Here is a 19,313-nt window from a genome sequence, read left to right as displayed (position 1 = left end):
GAGCTTCGAGAAGCTTCCGCTACAAAACAAGCTTGAAATATAGACTTATTTCATTTTTTCGGGACAATTTCGCATTTCGGGGCTTCAGTACAAGACGGACGTTACATACGAGCAGCATGGGAGGTATTTGGATGTTTTTTGGTGGGTGAGTATATAATGAGTGAAATTTCAATTTTGGGTGAATTATCCCTTTAAGTAAGTACTTGATGTAAATATGCCCCATTCCCATGGAGGTGATATTCACAGTGCCATCACAGAACTTCTTCAAATGTGGCACAAACATTCAGTAGGACTCAAAGATGAAAGGTCAGCGTGACCACATAAAACACTATTTAGACATTATTGAACACTGTAGGCTTCTATTACAAAACCAGTTATATTTTATATGTCTCTCTATAAACAGGGATGCAACTTGAAATGATTCACATTTTGAATTATTCTAATCATAACAGAAGAATAATTTCTACTGCATATGCGTTTGTTTACATTCCAGTTTGAAAATGGTGATAAATGTGTAAATGTGGCTGAAGTTCAGTCTGGGCTGTAAGTGGATGAAAAACCACTGTGGTAATACCACAGGTCTGTTGGGGGCTGCTACAGTACTGAGAAATCATTCAGAATTTTCCCTGCAGTGTCATAGACCCGACTGTGTCCTCTCACTGTCAGACCACACTGATTAAATCGTGACATGCTGCATGAAATAACCTCTTTGTTCTTCAATTGTGGGAACACCACGCAACTCTGCTGAAATGATCTGGTCTATATGTGACAGTACAATTACGGGCGACAGGTGCATGTGGGATGCCTGCATGCTGCCAGTCTCACTCACCACAAACTGCAGCAGCGACCCAGACTTAATAGAGTTGCTGATAACAAATAATGGAATAGTTCCCTTTTTTATATGTAAAAGTATAGGACAGAAAAAAAGTTTTACTGGTACTGTACTTCTCTTATAACATAAGGAAAAAGCCACATCTGTAACTTAATGAGCCCTAGTTTGCTGGCGCAGCGCAGGCGGCGCAAGGTAGCGCAGCCGGTCTAATGCAAGTTTCGACCAGCGCAGCCTAGCGCAAAGTCAGATTGGAAGATTGGCAGATCGCGCTGCGCTGAGATAGGCGTGGCCGCGCAGCAGGGGGAGGCGTCACAGATTCAGCTTGGTGCAGTGGAAGTTTTGTGCGAAAATGTCCCGCCGAGGTTGCGCTGAAAGCTCGCCACCTCCAACCAGGTCTAATCTCAGCGCAGAGCGAAGCGCAGCAGGTGCAGTGGAAGTTTGGCTGACTGACCTGCAGTGCACACACGTCACCAAGACCTCACAGGCAGATCTCCACAGTTCCAGACACATTTCAATGCAATAAATATCCACAATAACCACTATTTAATGCAACTAAGGGAATCAACACGTGAATTTATATCTATATAGATTGTCCTGTCACATCTGACTTCAGATCAAAGCAGAGATCAAAGGCTGTCGGTGCGTAATGGAAACTCCACCTGAATTAACACAGCAGGGACGAACTGGCACTGAAAAGCAGCTGTGGATGTCCCAAGCAGGACTGAGGGTGGATGACTGCATGTCGCTGCAGTGTTGAGATACCACTCTGCCCTTGTGATGATCCCCTTTATTTATTTATTTATTTACTTATTAATTCATAAGCGCGTGCGACCGCATCACGCAGCCGTAATGAAAAACAAAACACAAATCTTCATCTCTCTTAGTCCACCACAACAGCCTCGGTATCTGATAGTCAGTATATAGCCTACTACAGTATACTCAGCATCTCTATCACAGAAAAAAAAGAGACGGACAGAGAGAGAGAGAGAGAGAGAGAGAGAGAGAGAGAGAGAGAGAGAGAGAGAGAGAGAGCGCGTCCTTTACGCTGATTGCATCCACATAGTCTTTGTTTATGTTGTGATTAGTGTAGCCTACACCTCTCATCTTATACACAGGGTTTGAATAAATGTGAGTTTCTTTATTAGTTTATTAGTTGTTGTTTCTTAGATTGGGCAGCCGTTCTCAGTGTATCAGATCAATCCTGGTTAAGTATATTAGTAAACTCATTATTGGTCACTCTGAGCTCGGACCTCCGGACCAAAACAGCTGTTTCCTCCTGGGAGAGGTTCGGCCTCTGGCGTCGCTGTTTCCTCCGTCCATGTCAAAGTATAAAATGACAAACTTGCAGCGCGCATCACCCGCCACGCAGTTAAAGGTGAGGAGAGGAGCTCCTTTGATTGGTGAAGATCTGACTCGGCTGTGTCAAACCCACTCCACGCCTTTCTCTCCTCCTCCTGTCTCCCTCCCGCCCTGTCTCCTCCCTCTTCACCGTTTGCGCCGGTGGGAGGGACGAGGGGAGGGGTTGCGCTGGTCTAAGTCTGACTGCGCGGCCCACCAATCTTGCGAAATGGACCTGGGCCACACCCCGTTGGCGTGGCGAAGCTGCGCTGCACTTAGACTTCGCTCGGTCGAGGAAACCAGGGCCCAATGACTCATATTATGACATAGTATATCACATGAACAGTACATCCCGGGTATGAAATAGTTACATTTGCTAACAGCTAAATCCAGCATCCATATCAATTTCCTTCCAACATACAATGTTCTGTGTTTGAAAAGGAAGGCTTATATTGCATTTTATTTCAGTATACCACAACATTACAATAATTGTCACCATGAAGATAAAAACTAACCATGTCAGAAAATGGCTTTAACCTGTAGTTTACATTGTAGTTGCATGACTTATGATTGAAGACAATCTGTGAATCTTTTAGATCTGCACTGCATCTGACACACCCTGAGCACCTAAAAGTTCTTTTTGAAAATGCTGCTGGTGATTTTGTAAACTGAACCAGAGACTTTTGGAATCAATAACACAGACACATTCACCTTCTGATTGCCTACAAGTAGGCTAGTGAATGCCACAAACATAACTGACTTGTTGGATTGCTTGCTGCTATTGTGTTGTATAGTTAACCAACTCACTTTGCATTTTCTGCAACAGAGTGCTGCGTGTTTCCACCAGCACGTGCATGCCCAGTGCATGCCAATAGACACGTACATCTGTTTACAAATATACCACCTACTGTCAAACAGTGTGCAGCGGTGGTTGGTGGAGTTTGCATGTTTTCCTTTGTGGCTGTCCGGGTTCTCTGGCCACAGCCCAAAGGCATGCACGCTAGGTTTATACTGTAGGTTTGAATCTGAGCGTATTAATTTTATTTGTCCCTATACTGTATGTCAACCCTTTGAACATAAAGTACAAATCAGGCTGTGGGTGTTATTGTCCTCAACGAAGTGAAATTTTGACCTGATGACAACACTAGAGGGGAAATGATGGAATCACCAAATCCTCAAGAGGATAGGAATATCTCAACTAAATCTAATAATGATATAGATGTCTGTGAAAACATTTCAGGCGGTGTTATGTGGTGTAGTTGGTAGAGCAGGCGCCCCATATGCAGAGGCTAATAGTCCTCGCTGCAGTCGGCCCTGGTTTGAATCCCGCATCTAGTGGCCCTTTACTGCATGTCATTCCCCCTCTCTCTGCCTCCCCATTTCCTGTCTCTCTCAACTATGCTATAAAAAAAAGCTTCTCAGCAGTGTGTATCCAGTTGAAGTTAAATAAAAGCCTTTAATATTTTTTCAAAATTTCCTCATAGCAACTTTTAAAGGTGTTCAGAAATGGCCGTTTGCTGCACAAGTTTACCCGAGTAAGGAAAACGAATTTGATTGGTCGTTACAGAGCGGGCGGGATATTCAATGTTTGGGGCGAGACTGAGCTCGGTGTGTGTGTGTGTGTGTGTCTCAGACGTTTGATTGACGGATGACGGATCCAATATGAGTGTCTGATGAATCATGAGCAGGGTGACGCATAATTTGTGCGCCTGCATTATCCAATACGAAAAAAACTTTCATCCAGGATTTACTTGAAAATAGAATTTTGCACAAAATTTGGCCTACATTGTCTGATAGATGAGTTATTACACCCACAGTGGGCTCAAATTCAATTTTCTTTTCTGAACACCTTTAACCTCCGCTTCTTAAATGAATTGTTACTTCACTACTCATGTGACACTGTCACTGCCTGGTTGTATCATTACAGGACGGACTGGAGGTCTGTGACACAGTGGATTGACATCAGGGTAGACCTCGGCTGTCACTTAGGGAGCTAAGATAATGGTCGTCTGAACAACAGGAGTCATGACGACAGACGAGCGGCATGACTAAAACATTAGATGGAAGTTGGTGAAAGACGTGCCGGGGTAAGTGATATCCCAGAGGGTAAATGTTCACCTGTCTGTTTCCACGAGCACCACGGTCTTTTACATAACAACACACACACTCACATGTGTGCACTACCAAGAATGCATAGCGACTGTAAACCTCTCACGACAAATCCTCAGTGAAGCTCATGAGGACATGGTCAGTCTGCCAGGGTGATCTCAGTGTTGTTTATGACGTCAAAAATGTCACCCGGCCGTCTCACCAAAAATGTCAGACATACAGATAAATCCCTCCGTTATTCAGTTTTTTTCTCCTCTCTCCCTCCTCTTTCTCTGTCTTTCCTTCTGGCTGTGTACAATAGATCATATTATATATTAGCCTCATGTATAATGGATCAATTCAGCTTCCAGCACGTCTTTGGTCCATTTACTACACTTAGTAAAAACCAGTGTGGGAAAACATGTCTGTACTCTGGCTTTACCTTACGCATGTTCAAGGCTGTTTTAGTAGTTATTTTGTCACATTCTGTGACACAACAGGACATGATTGCAAGAATGAATTTAAACTGCTTCAGGTCTGCAAGATTATGCAGATCCAAGTATTAAAATAAAATTTACCAAGAGTACAGCTGGAAGTGACTCTCTGTAGAGAGTCATATGAACATCTCTGCAGTCCTACGCAGTGTGGGGTGTTATGAGTAACTGTAAGTCTTGGGGGCTCGGAGAGGAGCTGCTCTATACCTCTAAAGTCTTGCATTGCATAGAAACTGGCAGATTTTGTCTGATTTTTGTTTGGCCACACAAACATGCTGATGCTGTTTAATTACATTTTCATAAAGGAGGAAAACAAAACGACAGAAAAGCAAAGAAAAAAGGGAGGGGTGGGGGGTGAAGTCAGAGGACCACAGACCACAGTCCTTAGGTTTCACCTTCTGAGAATCGTGAACAAAACATATCATATTTCAGTCTGGATCAATGTTTTGATCAACATTCTGAAACTGTTAAAGGGATAGCTCAACATTTTGTCCTATTGCCATAATCCCCATAGTCATAGCAGTAGGTTCATTACCTTTAATTATCGGTGCATGTTGTTTTGAAATCCACGTGACAGAGACACAAGCTTCTCAGTGAACACAATGGAGGTGAATGGTACAGGTCCCCTGTCCCTCAAAACTCATCAAATACACAATCCAACAACTCCAAAACGCTCTCATGAAGAAGTTGTGACTTGTACATTCACCACGCTATGAAATAATAATGTAACATTAAGAGACAGAGTTATTTTTGAGACAAATGCGTAGCCGGAACTTCATTCTAGACACGGCTGCTGGGCGGAGTGATTTCAAAAGCGCAAGTAGTTCCTTCATGTGTTGTAATATTACTTCTCCACAGGAGCATTTTGGAGCTGTTATTTGATGAGTTTGGTGAGGGGCAGATGACCTGTACCATTCACCTCCATTGTGTTGCTGAGCAGCTTGCATCTCTGCCCAGCTGATCTCAAAACAACACGCACCGATAAATGAACCTACCCATATGGCTATGGAGATTATGGCAATAGGAACAATTCCAAAATGTTGAACTATGCCTTTAACCTAAAGCAAAACAACCACTAGTGACTTCTATATATCACATTGACTCTAAATTGTTGGATCAATAAAAAGTATTTCAAAAGAAACTCCAAACGATTAAAATGTTCTTTTTGATTGTCCAACAGTCTTGTCTATTCATTCCTCCTGCTTCATCATTCTTCTGTCTTCACATATGTTTTATTCTGAATGAGGATCATCAGACATCATTTGTCTTTAGATGCGTACAAAATGATAATTTGTGCATATACACACAATGAAACATCCAACTGTTGGGTCAGGTGAGGGCGAGTGGAGAATGGGAATGAATGGATGAGCAGATTACACCCACACTTATGTGCAAGTAGACACACATATACAATGCCTTGAGTGGGATGGGCAGAGGTGGGAGAGGTTCAATTTTATGCTTCAAGACAGAGAGCGAGAATCTATAGGGAGATTAAGACCTGGGTAATTTGAGAACAAGCACTGCAGCAGGGGAAAGAGATGTAGTGGGGGATGCAGAGATGCAGAGTATGGAGTCTAATGAAATCAAGGGAGGGCGAGGAGGAAAGACACACAGCAACACTTTCTCTTATCAGAGATGGTGCAAAAAGAAAGAGCTATATTGTTGCCATTGACGGGTGAACAGGGTGAGATAAAAGATGTGTAAGCCGGCCATGAATGCTGAGAGTCAGAGGAGGAAAGAGAGCGTGGTGGAGTGGAGGTATGAATGTGATGGACTGGACTCACAGTTTTCAATTTCACTGTCAGTCAGAGAAACTCACAGAGCGGCATGAAGATGAAAATCTCCCAGATAGTCGTCAATGGACACAGACACAGTGGCATTGCAGACGCATACATAATCGTGACAGTATGGGTGAATGAAAGGTAGGAGAGCTGAGATCAAAATTTAAATTACTGCCCTTTTAAATGCTATTAATGGCTGTGACTAACTGTAGCTAGCCATACATTTAATGTGAGCGGGTCCACACCACAGAGTTCAGATAACAGGGAGGGAATAGTGGCACTGCACTCTACACTCTGCTGCATCTTCATTTCATACTGCATGCTAATTTGAACAGCTCAGACCTCCTTATTGAATACTTGGAGAGTGGATACCTCCACCATCTTGCAATATACAATCTCAACTTTCCATTCCAATACAGAAATTCCAATCCTGAGCCCTTTGAAAAGGTGGTTATAGCACATACTGTAGTATAACTTTCAAGTTCGAAACTATGGAGTTCTCATCCCAATAGGGATGTCACAATTACTTGTTTTCACAATTAATCGTGGTATTAAACGCCACAATTAATTAATTGTAAAGATTCCTAAATACCGTCACTTCCCAAAAAATATTATGTCGGAACCATATTGGCAGATGTGCGCCAAACTAAAGGTAAATGCACAGATACTGGTCCATTTATTTATCGTAACATTGAATTAGTAGGAATTTAAATGTTAGCGTGTAATTTGTATTTTTTTTAAAAAAAAACAAAATAAAACAAAAAACTATTAAAATAAACGCAAACATTTGGTATAGATGAGAATTTATGACCTGAATATTTCAAACATTTGCCCTGGGGGTTAAGAATTGGTCATATAGATACTTGAAATATTTTGTGTAAACAATGAGTAATGTAATTATATTTTGACTTTATACCATGGTCTGGGTGAATCCTCGATTCTGATTTGCTGCGGGGTGTCCAATTGACACCCATAAAGATGTTCCGGTCAAATAGCCTGATTACGTTCTAAATATTACTGCGCTGGCTATATTTGATGTTACACATTCATAGTGTTGTGAAATTTATGAATCGTACCAAGAAAATGTGTAATCGTGACATCCCTACATCCCACACATCTGTAATTACATCTTTCTTTCTTGAGCCGAAAGCTTTGTCACAGTTTTTATACACACATGCTGTTGTTTTTTTCTTCTCCATTGACTGGTTGTCAATTATCTGGATTCATGTGTGCAAAAGTAGAGTCAAGCTCACCAAGACTCAGGAAGAATGTCCATCTCTCTTTGTCGTTGGCACCTTAAGGCATTCAGTAGGAGTTATAGTCTGTTACTGGCTGATACAGCCATAAAGCTTGGTGGTAACTAATTAATTCAGACACGGTTGCATTCACTAACTGGGATCAATGTCAGTCTGACATTCCCAGTCCACACTCCATTCCAAGCCGATGGCAGTAATGCACCAATCAACAAGTAGAAGAAAACATCCATCCATCCATTGTCTATACCACTTATCAATGCAGGGTCACGGGGGTGGGGGGTGGGGGGTTGGAGGTGGATCCAATCCCAGCTGACATAGGGCAAGGGCAGGATGTACCCTTGACAGGTCACTAGTCTATTGCAGAGAATACAGACAGACTGTGGGAGGAAGCAGGAGAGCTTGGAGAGAACCAACAAATCTAACCCCGAACCTCCGCACCACCATATCACTCAAAAGAGAACAGGAGGAAGGCAAAAAGAAAAAAATATGACTGACATCAGCGACATGCCAACCACCATGTAACTGATGTCCTTGCACAACTCCTCTTCAAACTAAGTCTATTTTGTTACCTGTAGCTGGAGTATACGCAGTCACGAGTCACGACCAATACAGTCACACAAAGTAAAGCAGAGTCTCACAGGTTCAGAAGGGAAAAATTGTCCAACCACAATTTAACCATCATTTACTGCCATAAGCACAATCTTTCCCTAAACATTAACACATCATGGCTGCCACGTATCACAAATATAAGGAACAGTATTGAATTTAACACAAGGTTAGGCTGAATCATCTTCCTGTATTGAATTTGAACTGGAGTCTTAATGGTTGTTTTAATGGTTTTGAATGCAGCAAAACACCAGCAAGGGCTTAAAAAAACTAAAAAGTATTGAATCTTAGGAAAAATGTTTTTGCTTTTGTGTACTATATATATATATATACACACACCCACACACATATATATATATATACACATATGTATATGTATATACATACATACATACATACAGTATAGTCATACTGTAGTATACTCAGTGTTTTCTTTCATTGTATATAGTGTTATGTAAGAATTCTATTTATCTTACATAGCAGATAAATGTTCACCCATTAGTATGCAAACATGGTCCTAACCTTCTTATCTGATGTGTGATCCCCTGTGATCTGTTGGATACCAGTGCAAATTGCCTGACCCTTAACCTAACCATGCGGAAAGCTCGGGGATGTAAAATATCTGTAAGGCGAACGGCCTCATGTTCAGTTGCCCCACGGTCATTTCCTGGATTAATTAGCCACAGGGGTGTCGTACGTTGATGACATCAGCATCAGACTTTGGAGATTAATTAATGTGATTTATCGCTGACAGATAAAATGTCTCTGTTTAAACAGGCAGGGGCAATCTGCTCCTAATGTGCTCCGAATATGCGTGTGTGTTCATGAGTGTGTGAACTCAACATGCGTCAGAAACCAGTCTGGGTCAGTGTTGATTAAATAAACAAGTGTGTTTATAGAGCAGACGTTCTCTCTACACACATGCTTAAAATACACACACAAACACACACACACCAAGCTGACCATTTAGAATTTGTCTCTCATGATTAGGACTTTGGCTTTTTAAGATAAATAAATACAGTGAAGGAGTTACTGAGCGTCATCGTAGTTTCACTTTTAACCATAAAGAAATATAAAAATCTATGAAACAACTCCACACAATACAGCTGCTAGTGTAAACTTGCATAGGCAATTCACCCCAAATCCCCAAATTTCCTCCCAGCAGCTCACTGCTGAAGTTTGAAACTCCACATAGTTTCATGTGCTGAACTACGGGAGGAAATGTAAGGATTTGAGGGACTACTACTAGAACAGGCTACTTAATCTATGTGTGCATGACCATGTGCACTGCAAAAATCTTTCCAAGAATATTTGTCTTATTTCTTGTCAAAATGTCTAATTTCTAGTCAAAACTAATCTCTTTTCACTTAAAATAAGACTCATCACCTAAAAATTAACTTGTTTTTAGATCATTTTCACTTGTTTTAAACAAATTTTCACTTGAAATAAGTAGAAAAATCTGCCAGTGAAAGCAAGTTTTTTGTGCTTGTAATAAGAAAGAAAAACTTGCTCCACTGTCAGATTTTTCTACTTATTTCAAGTGAAAATCTGCTTGAAAGAAGTAAAAAGTGTCTAAAAACAAGCTACTTTTACTGTGATGAGTCTTATTTTAAGTAGAATGAGATCAGTTTTGACTAGAAATGACATTTTTGACTTGAAATGAGACAAATATTCTTGGTAAGATTTTGAGTTTTTGCAGTGTGTGTGTGTATGTGTGCGTACGTTCGAGTGCGTGTGGTGGAAATGTACGGTGGCCCTGAGGTGCAAAACACAACGGCAAATCAGAAAACACAACAGCAAAAGAGAAAACACAACAACAAAACAGAAAACACAACGGCAAATTTGTCGTTGTGTTTTCTGATTTGCCGTTGTGTTTTGCACCTCCGGGCCACTGTAGGAATGGGATGTGTGTGCACAAGAGAGTGACTAATGTGAGGCTCCAGCGTAATCACTCACCCTGTACCTCAACTCACCCTAATGAATAAATAACAGAGAGATCAAATAGAGAAGTCTACAAAAGAAAATATACATGAAATATGCAAGACTAGCTTTTACACAAACCTCCGGAGCGCTGAACAACACTGTAACTTTGAAGTGCCCACAAGAGATACAGTACAGTACAAAGCACCCTATCAGCATTATTGATTGCTTGATGAACCTGAGTGATTCCACACAGAAAATATGTGTTACATCGTAGAAAAAGGAAGTGTGACTCACTGTCCTGGTGTTTCTTTCAGGTTTGAGGTCATTGCATCTGGCTTAAGTGGTCACATTACAGTACATTTAATCCACTAAACTCAATTAATTACTGTGGTAGAATTCTCACACCATTTTTGGTTTGCAAGAGGAAAAGCGGGAGGAGAGGATTTTTTCCATGTGGTATTCTATTTTTCTTGGGTGTTTTCTGGCGCCATGGTGAGAGGAGAGTGAGCCTGTGGTGTTGGTGAATTCCCTTGTATGCACACTGCTGGGCTTTCATTCATTAATTATATACCACTACCAAACCTTTATTTGCCCTGTGTGATGCTGCAGATTTAAAAAAAAAAAAGACAAGTGGAAGTGGTCTGTTGTCTGTCTGTTGAGATCATCCTTCCTGTTGAAGCTCGCAACATAAAACAGAAATGTAAATCACAGCTCCTGTGGATCATCTGCAGGAATTGACAGCTGAGAGACTGGAGATCATCCAGGCATAGGAAAAATGAAACACCCTGGTGTTACTCCTCATTTGTTCATTGATTTATTGTAACAGGAAGTTGTGTCTAGAGGTGAAGCAATTTAGATTTTAATTTAACTTTCCACTTCCACACCAACCGTTGTTAGAGACTATTACTTTGTTGCCAGTTAGAGTAGACGTTATATTCTCTCCATGTCTCTCTCTTGTGTTTGTGATTACCTTGTCTGTTTGTGATCTGTAATACGACAACAAACATGTTCTACATATATTACAGACAACTTTTATTAGTGTGGCTAGGAGAGAGCTTGGCTCTGGCTTTGCTTCCTGTCATCTGCTGATGCTGGAAAATTCAGCATGAGGGGATTTTCTACAGCGAAATGTGAGTGGTGTTATCGTGTAAACAAAGTTAAGTTTGCATATAATTTCACATCAAAATACATTTGCTGTCTCCAAAATCATGTTTGTTATATAGTGGGTATTCTGTTTATGCCAGTGGCTGGAGTAGGCTACTGTGGGCGTGCAAATGTACTCACTTTTGAGTAGCTACTCCCAAAAAATGCTGGTGGGGTGGTGATGCTTAAATCCTGTTGTATTTAAGTACTGATCATGCTAAATAAATTTCATGTATTTGTTTATTTGTAACAGGACTCTGTGTATTCATGGACATACAATATGTAAATACACCAGATTTAGCTCTGAGGCTAATTTCCATCTGCAGTCCCGCAGTTCACACAACAACAACATTTGACAAGGACGAGAACAAGAACAAAGCACAACATGGTACAAATACCATATCACAATATCACAATACCATATCACAATATCACAATATATACCAGAAAGAGCAAGGAGTGGTAGTAAAATTAAAGTGCATTTAATCGACAAAGGTGTCGTAGTGCTGTTAAGATTCATTAAAGTGCATCTGTTATAAAGTGCTATTTTTTTAAAGTGCATCTATAAGGTGCTGGTTTTTAAAGTGCATGGAGTAAAATGCCTACTATTTTTCATAATCAAAAATGAATTCTGAAGACTTTGGTGATTGTAATCTAGTATCGTCCATCAGGTAAAGTTTTGTAATTTTAGTATGTCTCACTTTCAAAAGTACACAAAAATTTGCCAAATATTACAAACGAATGGTATTTAATCTCCCCAGGTTTGTTATTTGTGTTTACATGTTTAAATGTTATCAAGTCAAGGTATGACAGCGAACTACAAACCTACTGAACATCAGCATGGTAGCACTTTCATACTGGCATTAGCTTAGCTACTAGCATGGTCTTGGACAACCAGTCTGTCTTCAATTCTTCAAGTCTTACTTTACATTGTATTTGTGGAATGGCCTAAACACCTACAGTAATCATGATTTCACATGAAGTCTGAATTTGTGCTACAAGCCAAGCCTCTCTGCCCTCCTCCTTACAATGCGTTCCAAATGAGTATATCACACAACTGATGCATCGATGAGCATCGAATCTTTGACAGGTGTCTATGATGCCCACACACTGTTCCCATCATGCACACAGAGGGAAGAGTCAGTGGCTCGGATGTGCTGTTCCATACGTTCTCTACTTCTCTGGAGAGCTGACAGGCCTTGATCCTGTTTAGCCGGACAGTGGGCTATCCCAATAAGCTACGTAATGTCTGTCAATATTTTTGGTTGAAACTGCGATACAGCCTCTCTAAGAACAGACAGGACTCTTTAATACATTTGTCTTCACATGCACATATAGTACTGTAAGTCTAAAGTAGCATACAAATCCGTTACAATGATCATATTCAACCTTGAAAGTGTATTTCATTAACTCTGAGCAGGAAGTATCTTCTGCAGGTGAAGGAGAGTCAAATAGACTAATGGACATAAAGTCATTGGTCAAAGCACTTTTAACGGCCACAGGCTCCATGAGTGCTGCTCACTCGCTGAAGGACTTGTCCAGTCTTATTTCACAACAACCATCTCGTTTTGTAAGTTCATTGATTGAAAAGAGCTTAGCCAGTGAAAACCTTGGGCTTTTGGCAACAGCGATTGTGTCAGGAGGAAGAAACTAATGGAAAAAAAGCATTAGCTTACATTGTCTGCCTTCATGTTTGAAGACCAACATCTGTGAATCAATATCTGTTCTTTGTAAATATTCCCTGTATGTGCATCGGCCCATTCTGACCAAGCAAATCTAATCTCTGGCTGTCATACTATTACAAAAGAGTGGTCTGATGTCTGGGGAAGCCATCGCGCCCACGGGCAGAACAACTTAGGATATTACCTCTTGGAGATTGGAAGAAAATGCAGAAGTGGCAAAAGGACACAGACGGAAGATAGCTCGATTTTCAACATTTGTGAGAGCAGAGAAAGAAACACAAACCAGATGAAATGTAGTGAAAACTGCTAATCACACCAGCTCCTCTCAACCACCAAACCAGAAGATAATTTTCCAAACCTGACAGTGACAGACAGTGCTGAAAATATCAACAATACTGAACACACTGCCTGAAATGACACAAAGCCGTGTCTGGCATGTCTGACACTTAAATGTTTTTGTTTTTTCCTGAGATAATAAAGAATTTTCTTCTCTTTTCTTGAGATCATAAAACTGACATGTATTTCAGTTATCTGTTTATCTGTAAATGATGTAAAAGTGAAAAATAGGATTTCCCTCCTTCCTCATCATTGTCACATAACCAATTTTTAGCAATATATAGTATACTGTGCCTTTATGTTTCATAATAACCTCATCTTCCTTGAACAGATATGTAGTTGTGCATGTCTTTATCACCACACTCATTTCAACCATCCCACTTTCATTCTCAATTCTCATTATTTAATGATATAATGAGCATGTGCAAATGAAATCATATCACCTGAATATCAAATATAGTTTTTATTTTTATTATAAAACATGTTGTCATTATTATAATATTCCCCTAGTCAGTCCATATGGTGAACTCATTCCAGCTAGAATTGTTTTCTCCACATGATCCAAATCGACTATTTGTGTGCATGCATGTGTGTTTTTAAATAAGAGAAATTAGTTGTTGTCGCTAAGAGAAGCTCACTGTCAGTTCCTTGGGCATAAAACTGATTTATGCCTGATGTTGCCAATACTGAAAACTGTTAATGAAGACAACTATGCTTTCAGCCCCTGATGACACATTACACAGACCCTGTGTGCAGCTGCTGCATCAGACAATAACTCCTCTCTTCTCGCAAGCAGCAAAAATAACCGGCAGCATTTGTCTTGTTTATCCAGCTTCCAATAAAAGAAACATATTTCATGTCACGATCCAGCAATAATCATCCAGCACCTTATTGCATTTATGTGAAGACGCAAAAACACCAAACTGGTCTGTTCTGACGTCGGTTTGGCAGAGAAGAAACGACAGAAAGAGACAGTTTTCAAACTTTTCATAACTAAATTCAAGTGATCATACGCCTCTCATCCAGCATTAGAGGAAAAGACAACACAGTGGCCATGGTTGATTATTCTGACATTTGTGAAAAGGCCTAGCTGTGATTATAGTTCACTAATGATAAACCAGGCATAACATAAAATGAGTGGCTGGAATGAATTAGTTGAGGGATATACATTATTTAATGACTGCATAGAAAAATTATAACTTGATTTGTTTAAGATTATGGTGTTGCCAAAGATGATTGTTGATGTAGTCAATATTTATTATTTGATCATGGAGAACTTCCAGCTTTACACACACATGCATGCACACACACACACACACACACACACACACACACACACACACACACACACACACACACACACACACACACACACACACACACACACACACACACACACACACTGGGGCTATAACAGCTAGGAAGCATGGAAAGTGACAGCCTGGGTCACATTCAAGCGTCGAAATGTTAAAACGAAACCATCTGAGCCAAAAGTTGAGGCTGCGCTCTCCTCCACAGTAAGGTCTACTACAGACAGACAGACAGACAGACAGAGCAGATGAACAGAGCCAACAGCTACAAGGTGACACTTTTTACCTGAGCGTGCAGACCTCCTCCCTCGCCCCCGGCGCCCCCACACCGCCCGCTGCTCATCTCCCGAGCCTGTCCATCAACGCAGGTACTAGAGTCCACAGAGAACCGCCCGGCGCACAAACCGTGTCCAGAAGACGGAAAGAAAGAAAGAAAGAAAGAAAACTTCTTAAATGTGTCTTTGTCGACTTAGTCTACAGTCCAGGTTTTCTTTTCTCTTTCCTCTCTATAAATCACGTTTCTAGATTATTGTAAATCGCTCTCTCGTTGACTCCCGAGCGGACTGAAGTGTTGTCGGACTACCAGAGTCTGGATGCTCTCTGTTCTTCATGCTCTACGCTTCGGATGAATGTCAAAGCCATCCGAGTATGGAGACTGGCTTCCGGTGTGAAATTTCAAAATACAGCTCAGCATGTATCGAAGCATGCGTTGCAACATCCGTAGGTGTGAATATGACAGATGGGATCAAGCATTTTAGGACTGATCCATCCATTTATCATTTCCTGCTCCAAACTAGCAATGAGGCATCCAATAATCTCAGTAATTGAACTCAATACATTTTGTAATTCATCATAGAATTAAATTATAACAGTAGAAAACTACAGTATGATAATATGGAAGTTAATGGATCAAAAGAACCATACAGTAATAGAAATAAAGCCTGTGTGGGATATATTTACTTAAGTCTGCAGTCCAAACTGTTTATATCTGAAGATCACATAAATGAAAGGAGAAATAAAACAAGAAGATAAATTACAATTATGCACAAAAATCTCACCCTCAACCCAAACTAGAAGCTGATCCGTTCAGTCCAGAGCACAGGATCATTAACCCTGAGATCTCTCTGAAAGATGGCAGGTTTTCATCTATTTCTGTGTGTTATACTGTAGAAAGGTGATATACAAAGTCACATCTAAATACAGAACATGTGAAAGCAGAAAAACTGTTGCTTGTGGATAAAAATGCACAGTAGCCTAGATAATCTCGAAGAAATCAACCATGCACTTGTCTGTCTTTTCTTCTTTACGCCTATGCCTATGCCTTTATTTTGAAATGCCACTCGTGTAACTTCCTGTAGGATTACTCCTAAATGAGGTTACCTTTACACAAATCAGTCCCCAGCCAGTGGTCCTAACTGAATGTGCAAAAGTCACTGAGTATTTTTGCCTTGGGGCTCCATGAGATAAAGTTTGAGAGGAGGAGGAAAAGAAAGAGGTCAATTAAAATGACTGAGTTGGCAGTTGTGAGCTGAAGTCTGCAGTCAGGTAAAGAAGACCACTGGCTCCAGTGTTAAAGCAGAAGTAAGCGGAATGTTTGTGTTAATATAAGTCTTAAATAGTTCTATCTTCCGACAGCAATCACTTCTATAGAGTGTTTGGTCTGAAACACGGGTCTGTCAGTCACTCTGCTCTGCTGTAAGCCGAGGAGAAAACTTTCCTTGTATCCTACAACCTTTATCCAATGAGGAGAGAGAACGGCATAAAGGGGCGGTCCTCTCTGTGTGTGCAGCCAAGGGATGCGCGTGAATGTGGTGACGTAGGGACGAGGGCGGGGACTGCTGACTCCATCAGCTGACAAGAAGTTAGCCAAAACGACTGATCGCTTACTTCTGCTTTAATATAGCTAAGAAGAATCGACCAATACCAAACAAAGAGTGTCTCATGAAGATATGTAGTGGTTTGTCCTGCTCGTACACTGACCCCGATCAGTGGGCAGCGTGTGCCAATTCAAAGTGAAGACAGATGCGTGTATTTATGTCTAAAGATGTCTACAGTCTAAACTAAAGTCATCCTGTCATCGTGAAATTGACTCTACACTTAAATGAAAAATTAATAAATACAAATCAGACGTTCACATCTGAATTTGAGTTTTGCTATAACTTCAACTCATTAAGTTACATTTAAATGTAAATGTAACTTTTCAGTGCCATTGATACGGCCCTGGAGACTGTGCTTGTCAGGGCCCGGTGTAATTAATCAACGTTAGGTGTTCTAGCGTCAGGGGCCTGTTTATACACAGATTGCTTTTGCACATTTAACGAAGGCGTCATTATACCTCAGATCCCTGGGCTTTTCCTGTTATGACAAGTCAGAAAGTGCATGAAGCATATATTTAGGCTTTTAGGGTACAGAGGTGTTGCTTTGTAGATCAGTTAACAAGCTACTACTGTATATCTCAAATAAAAGCTTCTGCATGTCGGTTATTTATTTGTTTTTCTCTCTTTTCTTTCTCTGTTTTTCTGTTTCAGTCAACTCAGAAAATCTTATTCCTCCCACTCAATGTTTAATGTAACATCCTCGTAGGTACTGTGTCATGTGCAATGACTCATCCCTAATTTACTACATTTGCCTGATTATCCTCACAAAATTTAAAGCTTCTAAAGGTAAGGATAGTATTTTTAGTTTCATAACTTCCCTCATGTGTATAGCAGAAGAGACCACTGAAGCATGAAGGCAAAGTGAGGGCTGTGTCAGAGAGCCCATATGTTGATAAAGCAAAGAGACTCATGGAGGAACCAAAATGGAGACCCTGTTTGTTGTTGGTTCTCTGACCATAATCCCATGACTTGCAGCTCTGTGTACTGGGTGTGCATATGCCTAAGTATGATAGGGTGCTATTAGGGATGGGTATTGATAAGAATTTAGCAATTCCGATTCCATTATCGATATTGCTTATCGATTCGATTCCTTATCGATTCTCATTGGGTGAGGGAATAAAAGAGAAATGGGTTTGTTTGCATTTATGCAGTGGTTCCCAACCTTTTTTGGCTCATGACCCCTTTTGACATCACAAATTTCTGGTGACCCTCATTCAAGATGAGCAAGCTCAGATATTTGTATATGCTGCATTTTATTTTATCTTGATTTATTCAAGAAAGTGAATATATCAAGAATATAGTTGTTTAAGATTGTGAAAAATAATTAGTTTATTTATTTATTTATTTATTTATTTATTTTTACTACTAGACATTTAAGGCTATCCCATTTGAATTCCAGGCGACCCCACATGGGGTCCCAACCCCAAGGTTGAAAACACTGCATAAATGGCTCTGACATTAAAAAAAGTTGACAGGACCGACCTGCCTGGACAGATTAACACTAGACCACTGTGGCTGTGGGCCAGCTGTCCTCACAGGAGGAATTTAACAATGTTTCCATTACATGGTTTTTATGCATCTGTAGGTTATTGTTTTCATAACGTTCGTTTTTATGCAGAGTGAGCGAGTGAAAGAGAGAGAGCGCGCCAGAGAAAAGACACAGGGCGCAGCTACCGTTTCACGTGGCTACGAGCAAAACCTGAAAGAAGTGGTTAGAATAAAGAGAGAAAAACAGAAAGAATATGTAGCCTGTTCAGGAGACGTTGTCCTGTCCTCACGACGTGAGGGAGGGAGGACCGGAGGGTGGCTCACATGAAGAAACGTCACTGTCAGCTGCATCTGTCAGCAGCTCCGCTCCACACAGACACGCCACTAACTTTATTTTGTGAGAACAAACGGTGACGTGTGGATATAAACACTAAGCACCCTCATTTATAATGAAGATTGATTTTAACGGAACGTTACGTAACGTCATTAATCAATTAATGCGCGAGTTTCTGAACCAAACGGATCGATAAGGGAATCGTTAAAGCAGACACGCACACGATTCCAAGAATTGATCCAAGTTGGAACCGGTTCCGAAGTAGTTATTGTGTTTTTTACACCTGAAAATAATAGTTGAAAAATCCACTTGCAATAAATTGCAGTGTTCTGGACAATTGTTTTGGCACAACAAATTAAATTTCAGTCTAATTTGAATAATTTCTATTTAGTGTTGGCAACGCTGGACTCTATTTATTTAACTATGGAACTATTTGTACAAGAGTACAGACGACAGTTCGCTTAGTCACCTGAAATAAAACCAGATCAATAATCTTTTGTTTGTGGGCTGTCAGTCCCATTCTCGTGGAATACATTATTTGGCACAGATATTCAGTTGTACTCAAGGATGAACTGCTTAAAATTTAAAGGTCACAGTGACCTCACAAAACATACATGTAGTTACAGTAAGACCTCGTGAACAAGATATCTCAATGACGCCTTGAGGTCATTTCTTCAAAATAAATTCTGCAAAAAAAAGTGCCAGCCTTCAACGACAGGTCGCGGTGACCTCACAAAACATGGGTTTGGCCTGGTGACCTCTGACCTCACACTAATAAGCCAGAAGTCAAGACTTCATACAGCAATTCGAATGCATCTGTGGTAA

General features: G+C 40.6%; 1 protein-coding gene across 1 annotated transcript in view; it reads right to left on the bottom strand.

Annotated features, from left to right (window-relative positions):
- The window catches only part of gcgrb (glucagon receptor b), a 64,491-nt gene extending 49,054 nt beyond the window's left edge, over positions 1-15,437 (bottom strand). The window contains exon 1 of the mRNA XM_085780715.1: positions 15,076-15,437. The gene's annotated coding sequence lies outside the window, so the exon portion shown is untranslated. The remainder of the gene's footprint in view (positions 1-15,075) is intronic.
- Between the last annotated feature and the right edge of the window lie 3,876 nt (positions 15,438-19,313).

Source organism: Trachurus japonicus, chromosome 1, assembly GCF_045865225.1.
Source record: "Trachurus japonicus isolate A0001 chromosome 1, Traja_1.0".
Taxonomy (NCBI): domain Eukaryota; kingdom Metazoa; phylum Chordata; class Actinopteri; order Carangiformes; family Carangidae; genus Trachurus; species Trachurus japonicus.
This window is presented reverse-complemented; position numbering and strand designations above follow the sequence as displayed.